Source organism: Rattus rattus, chromosome 1, assembly GCF_011064425.1.
Source record: "Rattus rattus isolate New Zealand chromosome 1, Rrattus_CSIRO_v1, whole genome shotgun sequence".
Taxonomy (NCBI): domain Eukaryota; kingdom Metazoa; phylum Chordata; class Mammalia; order Rodentia; family Muridae; genus Rattus; species Rattus rattus.
In genome coordinates, this window is record NC_046154.1 from 95,769,427 (window position 1) to 95,776,291 (window position 6,865).

At 44.4% G+C, this 6,865-nt stretch overlaps 1 non-coding gene across 1 annotated transcript; it reads left to right on the forward strand.

The window, feature by feature from the left end:
* Positions 1-3,375: 3,375 nt before the first annotated feature.
* Positions 3,376-3,448, forward strand: Trnak-cuu. Its single transcript has one exon. It is a non-coding gene; the product is annotated as a tRNA-Lys (tRNA).
* The last annotated feature ends 3,417 nt before the right edge of the window (positions 3,449-6,865 follow it).

The following is a 6,865-nucleotide window of genomic DNA, read 5'->3' on the forward strand; positions in this document are numbered from 1 at the left end:
TGGGGCCCAAATGAAGCAAACAGAGAACCAATACCTATCAGGCAACGTGTACCATAGCACTTCCAGGCACCCCACCATGCAAAATAAATAAATAAGTGTAAAACGGGGCTAATAAAATATGAATCCATTTTAAAGAAGTCTCTGGGATGTGGTATCTCACTGTCTCCCTTGTAACTTTCACCTGCCAACACTCTACTACTTCCTGGTCCTCAAAAAGCTCGCTCCTCTTTACCTAGACCCTGTCCCCTAGAAAGCCTGAAGTAACAGATTGCTATGGTAGGAATGTAATGATACTGCTGAACCTGCCTAAGTCTCTTCTTTGCTGCTGTTACAGAATAATTGAAACTGGTCAATTTACAAAGGTGAGGAATTTATTGGCTCATAGAGCAAGACCGTGGTGTAAGAAACTGGCAAGGGGGCCTTCGGATTGAGTTTTGCCATAGCATCAGGAAAGGAGGCAAGGAAGCTCATCAGTGAGAGGGACTTGCTCTGATGACAGCATTCTTGACTCTTGAGGTCATGACATGTATCTTCTAAGAGAAAAGACTACACTTGCTGTGAAAGAGAATGGCTGATTTAGAATGGCAGTGTTGGGGGGAAAGGCTGTGGTAAGAGGATTGAGTGTTGTTCTACAACCCAAGCTGGCCTGATCTCAGTCTCCCTCTGGAGTGCTGGGACTACAGGTGTGCATCACAATAGCCAGAGAATGGCAGTCCAGTTGCCAGAGTTGGAAGGCACTTTTCTCAATGACGGTTGCCAACAAAAGCTTTCTCTCATTCCTTCCACACTCAAGCAACATTACTCACTGCTACAAAACACAGGCTTGGTCTCAGTGTCCCTCAGTGCTCATCATCTGGGGCCCCATTATCAAGAAATAAAGTCAACACAATCTTCTTTGTTCTAGACAAAATGACAAACAGCCAGGGCTCAGAGTATAACTTGGATGGTACAGTGCTTGCTCCGCATGCACAGAACCTTGGGTCCAACTCAAATACAACATAAAACAGAGATGGAATCCATGCCTGCAGTTCTAGCACTCAGAAGGAGGCAAGAGTTCAAGGTTATCCTCAGCTGCAAGTGAGTGTGCGCATGCGCGTACACACACATACACATACACACACACACACACACACACACACACACACACACACACACACCCTTTGTGACCTGGGGTAAGATCAGCTTCCCACTGTAGATCATCATCAAGAGCTTAGTTACTGTACTCTGACCCCTGTCTACCTCCTGACCGCGGGCTTAGGGGGGGCCTGACAGTTGCAGCTACAGATGCACTGGTTTGCTGACCGCACTTCAGACCAGTGGAAAGAGGCGAACTTTGGAATCTGACAGAGTTGGATTTGAATGTGAACTATACCCCTGGTGACTGCCCCAGAGCAAGCTATTCTCCCTTTCATTATCTGTCAAATGCAAATAATAATGGCCATCTTGTGGCATAATAATGAGGAAGAGATGACAAAATATAAACACTCAAGGCATATCATAATGCTGAAAAAATGCTAATTATGGTAATTATCAATTTAAATATTTTATTATAGCCATTATCATTATTATTTTTAAATTGCATTGAAATTGCTTGTTTACCTCTGTCGTCTTAGACTAAGTTCACCTTGAACTCGGCTGTAGTCTTTATCCCTGTACCTTCAAGACAGAGTTTCATTTGGTGTAAACCGACTGTGTTGATGGTAACTCCACAGTCCTAACAAGGACCAGCAGATACCGACTATTAAGTGCAGAGCCCGAGGAGTTCAGAAAAGACTGTCCATTCAGCTAAGCCCTCTCTGGAAAGAAAATGGAAAGTAATAAGTATGACTACATGGTTAGGGGGTTTATTAGGAGGTGAGATCACCTACATGATTTAGTTTCAGTCTCACAACCATATTGCCAAAGGGATTGTGATTCCCAGGCTCCTTTATGAAGCTCACCAAGGGAAAGGGCGTAGAAGCCAGACTGTTGACTTCAAGCTGGGTTCTCTGCTTTGTCCTAGTGACTGGTAAGTATTAGCTTATGTCTAAGACATGATCAAAAACATGACTGGACCTTCTCCTAGAGATCGATCTGACTTAGTCCCTGAATTCTGGATAAGAACGTGGTTTGTTAGACAGCATTTACGGGGGATTCTGCTCCATGCAGGCAAGAAAGATATCCCCTTTCCCATTCTCCTCCCCCTGCTCTCCTCCCTTCTATCCTGCTCTCCTCTCCTCTGCTCTTCTCCCCACCTCCTATCTCTCCCCAAGGTCTTGCTATGAAGCCAAGGCTAACCTAAACTCGCTGTGTAGCCCAAGCTAGCCCCAGAAGCTACAGTCTTCTTTCCTGTGCTTTCTGAGTGCCAGGATTACAGGCACTCAGCCATACTAGGCATCAATAGATGCATAAAAACACAAAGCTATACATATTTTTATATTTCTTCAAGTCACCTGTTAAGCATGCCTTCAGCCCAGGTGATAACAAGATGAAAGGAAAATCCCTTGCCCAACAGAGCCTGCACCAAGGGTAGAGGTGGCCCCTGTCTACACTCTGCCGTGATCAGGACACTGAAGGGACAAGAGTTCTTAAGGGTTCGGGAGATCGATGCTTTGCCTGCTGTGTACTATTCTAACTTTCTTAGTTAGCTAACATTGGCATCTCGATCTACAGCCCCCACAATTCATTGTGGAGGATGCCATGTGTCAATTTTCAAGTCTCCTGGGGAAAGTGGTGAAGAGGTGGGTGGGCAGAAGAATCAAATCTTTTGTCTTTATATCCCTGATCCCAGCTCCAGGCCCTGGGCAGATCTTGCTAAGGGTATGAAAACTGACTTACAAATGCCAAAGAAAAGGAATGTCATCTTATCCTCAGTATCATGGTTTGCAAACAAGTGTTTGCAAGCTGCCCTGCCCCATTAGGTTTGACAGCTTCTAGAATTCAAAGGAAAGTTCCTTTCCCCCTAAACCCATGGCAGGTACTTCCTTTACTTTCCAAGGAAGACATTAAATACATAAAAGAGCATTTCCCATGAACCATAAAAATGATAAACAATAAACTATATGGCTTGTGAGAGAGGAAACATCATACACTGACTTGGAAAAGTGCTTTTACTGGAAACAATGTGTTTGGAGATGAATTTATCATCCCTATTGCCAGACCTTGACCTGCCAATTCGCCAGGGAAATCCGGGGGCGTGAGACTTTGTTGCCAGTGCCAACGACGGGCAGTTTTCAGATGACATTGTTGTATTACACGGTCACGTCAGTGCTCACGACCACACTCCCAGACAGGGAGAACCATTTCTATTTCACAGCCACCAGCACCTGATGCACAAGGACAGCAGCTTACTAACACACGGAGCTGGAATCTCCTTGCCGGCCGGGCTCCAAGGGAGCCCGGCTAGCTCAGTCGGTAGAGCATGGGACTCTTAATCCCAGGGTCGTGGGTTCGAGCCCCACGTTGGTCGCCGACAAATGGAGGCCCCACCGGGATCGGAGAAGAAAGGGGGTACCACCTACGGGACGTCCCTGGAGCCCGGCCGGCATAGGAGAAGGGACGGATTGGACGTAAGATGGGTCAGGAAAGGCCTGGATGATTTGGGCTAGCCTGAGTAAAACTTGTCATAAAAAAGGGACAAGGTAACGGTAAAGTGTTTTTGCATATGCGTTCTGTTAGAGTTATATTTTAGTCTTTGGACCCTGACTAGAGATAGTTTACACCCTAGAAAAAGGCGCCGACATCTCCTCATATTTATCCTGTGGCTATATTATCTCCCTTAGGCCAAGGTCTAAGAGACCGGGGGCCAGGGATGGACTCATGCTACCACATATTATAGAATTTCCTTCTTTATTAACACTAAAACTATTCTTTCATATATATTTGCCATATTTCCTTTTACGTAGTCATCTGTGAATTTGTTTCCATATCCTGGTCATTATATATCAGTGTGTAGTTTGGGAGTGTAAGTATCTATTCATCATCTTGATTTCAATTCATTTGGATACACACTCAGAAGTGGAGTTGCTGGATCATTCAGTGATTCTGTTTTGAATCTTTTGAGAAATCACCATGCTGTTTTCCATAGATGCTACAATATTTGGCTTGCAAGATGCATACATTCAATACTCTGTCTGTTCAAGACAATTGTCTGTGACAAAAGATAATGTATGTACACTACTTCTTGTTAGGTGTTTTTATCACAAACACACAAGTGATGCAGGTACAGGAAAATGCCAGGTAACAGGTAAAATGACCATCTTTATGTTTTGGGCATGTGTGTGTTTGTGTCCAAATTCATCAAATGGTATTTATTAGATCAGTGTTCCACATCAACTACACCTCAAAAAAGCTGTTAAGCCCAGGAATGAAACTGTCTGCTAGAGCACTTACTCAGCATATGCAACACTGAGGGGGGAGAGGAGGAAGTTGGGAAGAAAGTTCACGTCTGCAATCCCAGCCAAGAGGAGACCTAGGCAAGAGAACGCATGAAGGTGAGACAAACTTGGACTTCACAGAGAGCTCTAGGCCGGCCTGTGCAACAAAGTAGAGTCTGCCTCAAACGAGAAAGCAAAATTTAAAGAATCTGTCCCACAACAGTGTTCATATATCTGACATTACCAATCCATATATTTAAAAGTGGCTAAGATGATGAAGTGTTTATATAAACCTCTAGAAAAGAAAAAGTAGCAAAAAATGTAGAATGGGGAAGGGAAGATAAGGAAGGAAGGAAGGAAGGAAGGAAGGAAGGAAGGAGGAAAGGAGGGAGGGAGGCCTGAAATAAAAAGAGATTCAACTATAGGTCACTGAAATATTATTAATATTTGCCTGTAATATCAGCGCACAAAAGGTCAAGGCAGGAGGATTGCAAGCTTGAATTTTGAGGCTAGCTTACTGCAAAGTATGATATACACTCCCCTCCCCCTCAAAGAAAATGTCTTTTTTGAGTCTCAATTTCACAGACTTTGTGTCAGATCTGAGTAACTCCAAGTCCAGAGGTGTCACTGAATAATGTTTCAATGCACTCTGTCCCAGCACAGAGCAGTGAAGAGAAGTCATCACCTCCCTCTTCAAATCTACCCAACCCCATTGCCAGGCTTCCTCACCAGATCGTTGAACAGAAACTGTGTTGTTTTGGGGGGAACGTGATGCTACGAACAGTCCGAATATCCTAAGAGGAGCTGCCGAATCCTCACACAGAAACGCTGAAGATGTCCAGGCTTCACCCAGACTGAACAGCAACAAACATGAATAAAGGAACAAGCATTCACTACATAAAGTTAAGGATAAACAGATTTGGACATAAAGACTAAAGAAAAGTTCTGCAGTCCAACACCCCCAATAATAAAGGTCAACGCTAATGAAACACCTTTTTATTTTTTTTTCATTTAACATTTAAGCAAAGACACTTCCTCGTCCATTCCTGTGCACCGTCTTGAGGATTTTCCTGGGAACAGACAATTCTACCATGTTCTCTATTCTTTTTCCTCTAGGTTCTGTCTGGCCACTTGCCTGTCAGGAGTAATTTTGTAGCAAACAACTTTGAAAACAGCATTTTTAAAAAGGTTAAGATTAGGGATTGAGCTGCAGCCCCAGATGTGGAGTCTGTTGGGTATGACTTTCACACGAATAACCGGAATGCTTTCTGAAAACCATCAATTAACAAAACCAGGGTTGGGGATTTAGCTGGGTTGGGGATTTAGCTCAGTGGTAGACACTTGCCTAGGAAGGCGCAAGGCCCTGGGTTGGTCCCCAGCTCCGGAAAAAAAAAAAAAAAAAAAAAAAAAAAACATACAATCCCAATCCAAGACTGTACCCAGGGTCAGCTTGGTAGAAATTCTGCTGTGGCGTCATCAGTAGCCCAAACAGCTTTGCTTTTGACTCAACTCATTGCTAACATGACCTTAAAAGCCTTGACTCAATCTCCTTAGTGTTCAGAGTTTATTCTTTGTTTGAGACTGGGTCTCACTAGTAGTCTCTCTTAGAACTCACATTAATCCCCCTGTCTCTTCCTTCCATTGCTGGGGTTACAGCAGTGTACCAACTTACCTGGTATTCGTTCAATGTTTGGACGTGAGGTTTGAAGTGAAGTCTGACAGAATGGAGGAATGTGGTACTGATGAGAAAGATGAGGGCAGCAAGTATCCTCTTGAGTCCCCTTGTCCTTCTCTGTGTCCGACATGTGTCAGTGGCCCTGAATACAAAATTCCAGCAGGCCCACATGTGTGACACGAGGGATTTCAGTTCTCTGACTGAGGAAGCCTGGGTTAAGAGAGAAGGGGTCCAGGTGTGGACTGTCCCAAGGGATGAGGCTTTGGGGTTTTGGTTTTTAGACTTTGGATTAGGTTGTGCACGTGAGTGTTTTGCTGTCAGGCACTAAATCAGAAGCAGACCATGCCTGCAGTAGTCAGCAGCCATTCAGTTCCTAATGTGACTTCCTTATTTCTGTTAATTGCAAACCATTTGGTTCTTTTGAAGTCCATCCTTTCTCATTCATGAGACAAAGGTAGAACATCATAGGAGTATCAAGATGTGATCAGTCCAGCTGAGTGTGGCCTGGCCTGGCAGCCTACGCCTACAATTTGAGCACTCAGGAACTGAAGGCAGGAGGATCAGGAATCCAAGGCCTGCCTGGCTTATATCATAAGGGCCTCTCTCAGAAAATAAAAAGAAAGAGGCACTCGTGTACAAGCCATGGGATACATTCTGAACATCAGATGCAGAATATAATCGCAATGCTCCAAACAGGACTTCCCTTCCACCCCAGCCTCTAAACGAGTCCAGTCATGTTGTAGGAGTCCAAGTCAGATTTTACTAGGAGCAAGTTTCCTTCTCCCCACCCTTCTCTGCCTGCCTTCTGGCTCAACAGCAGGCTGGTGGCTTTTCT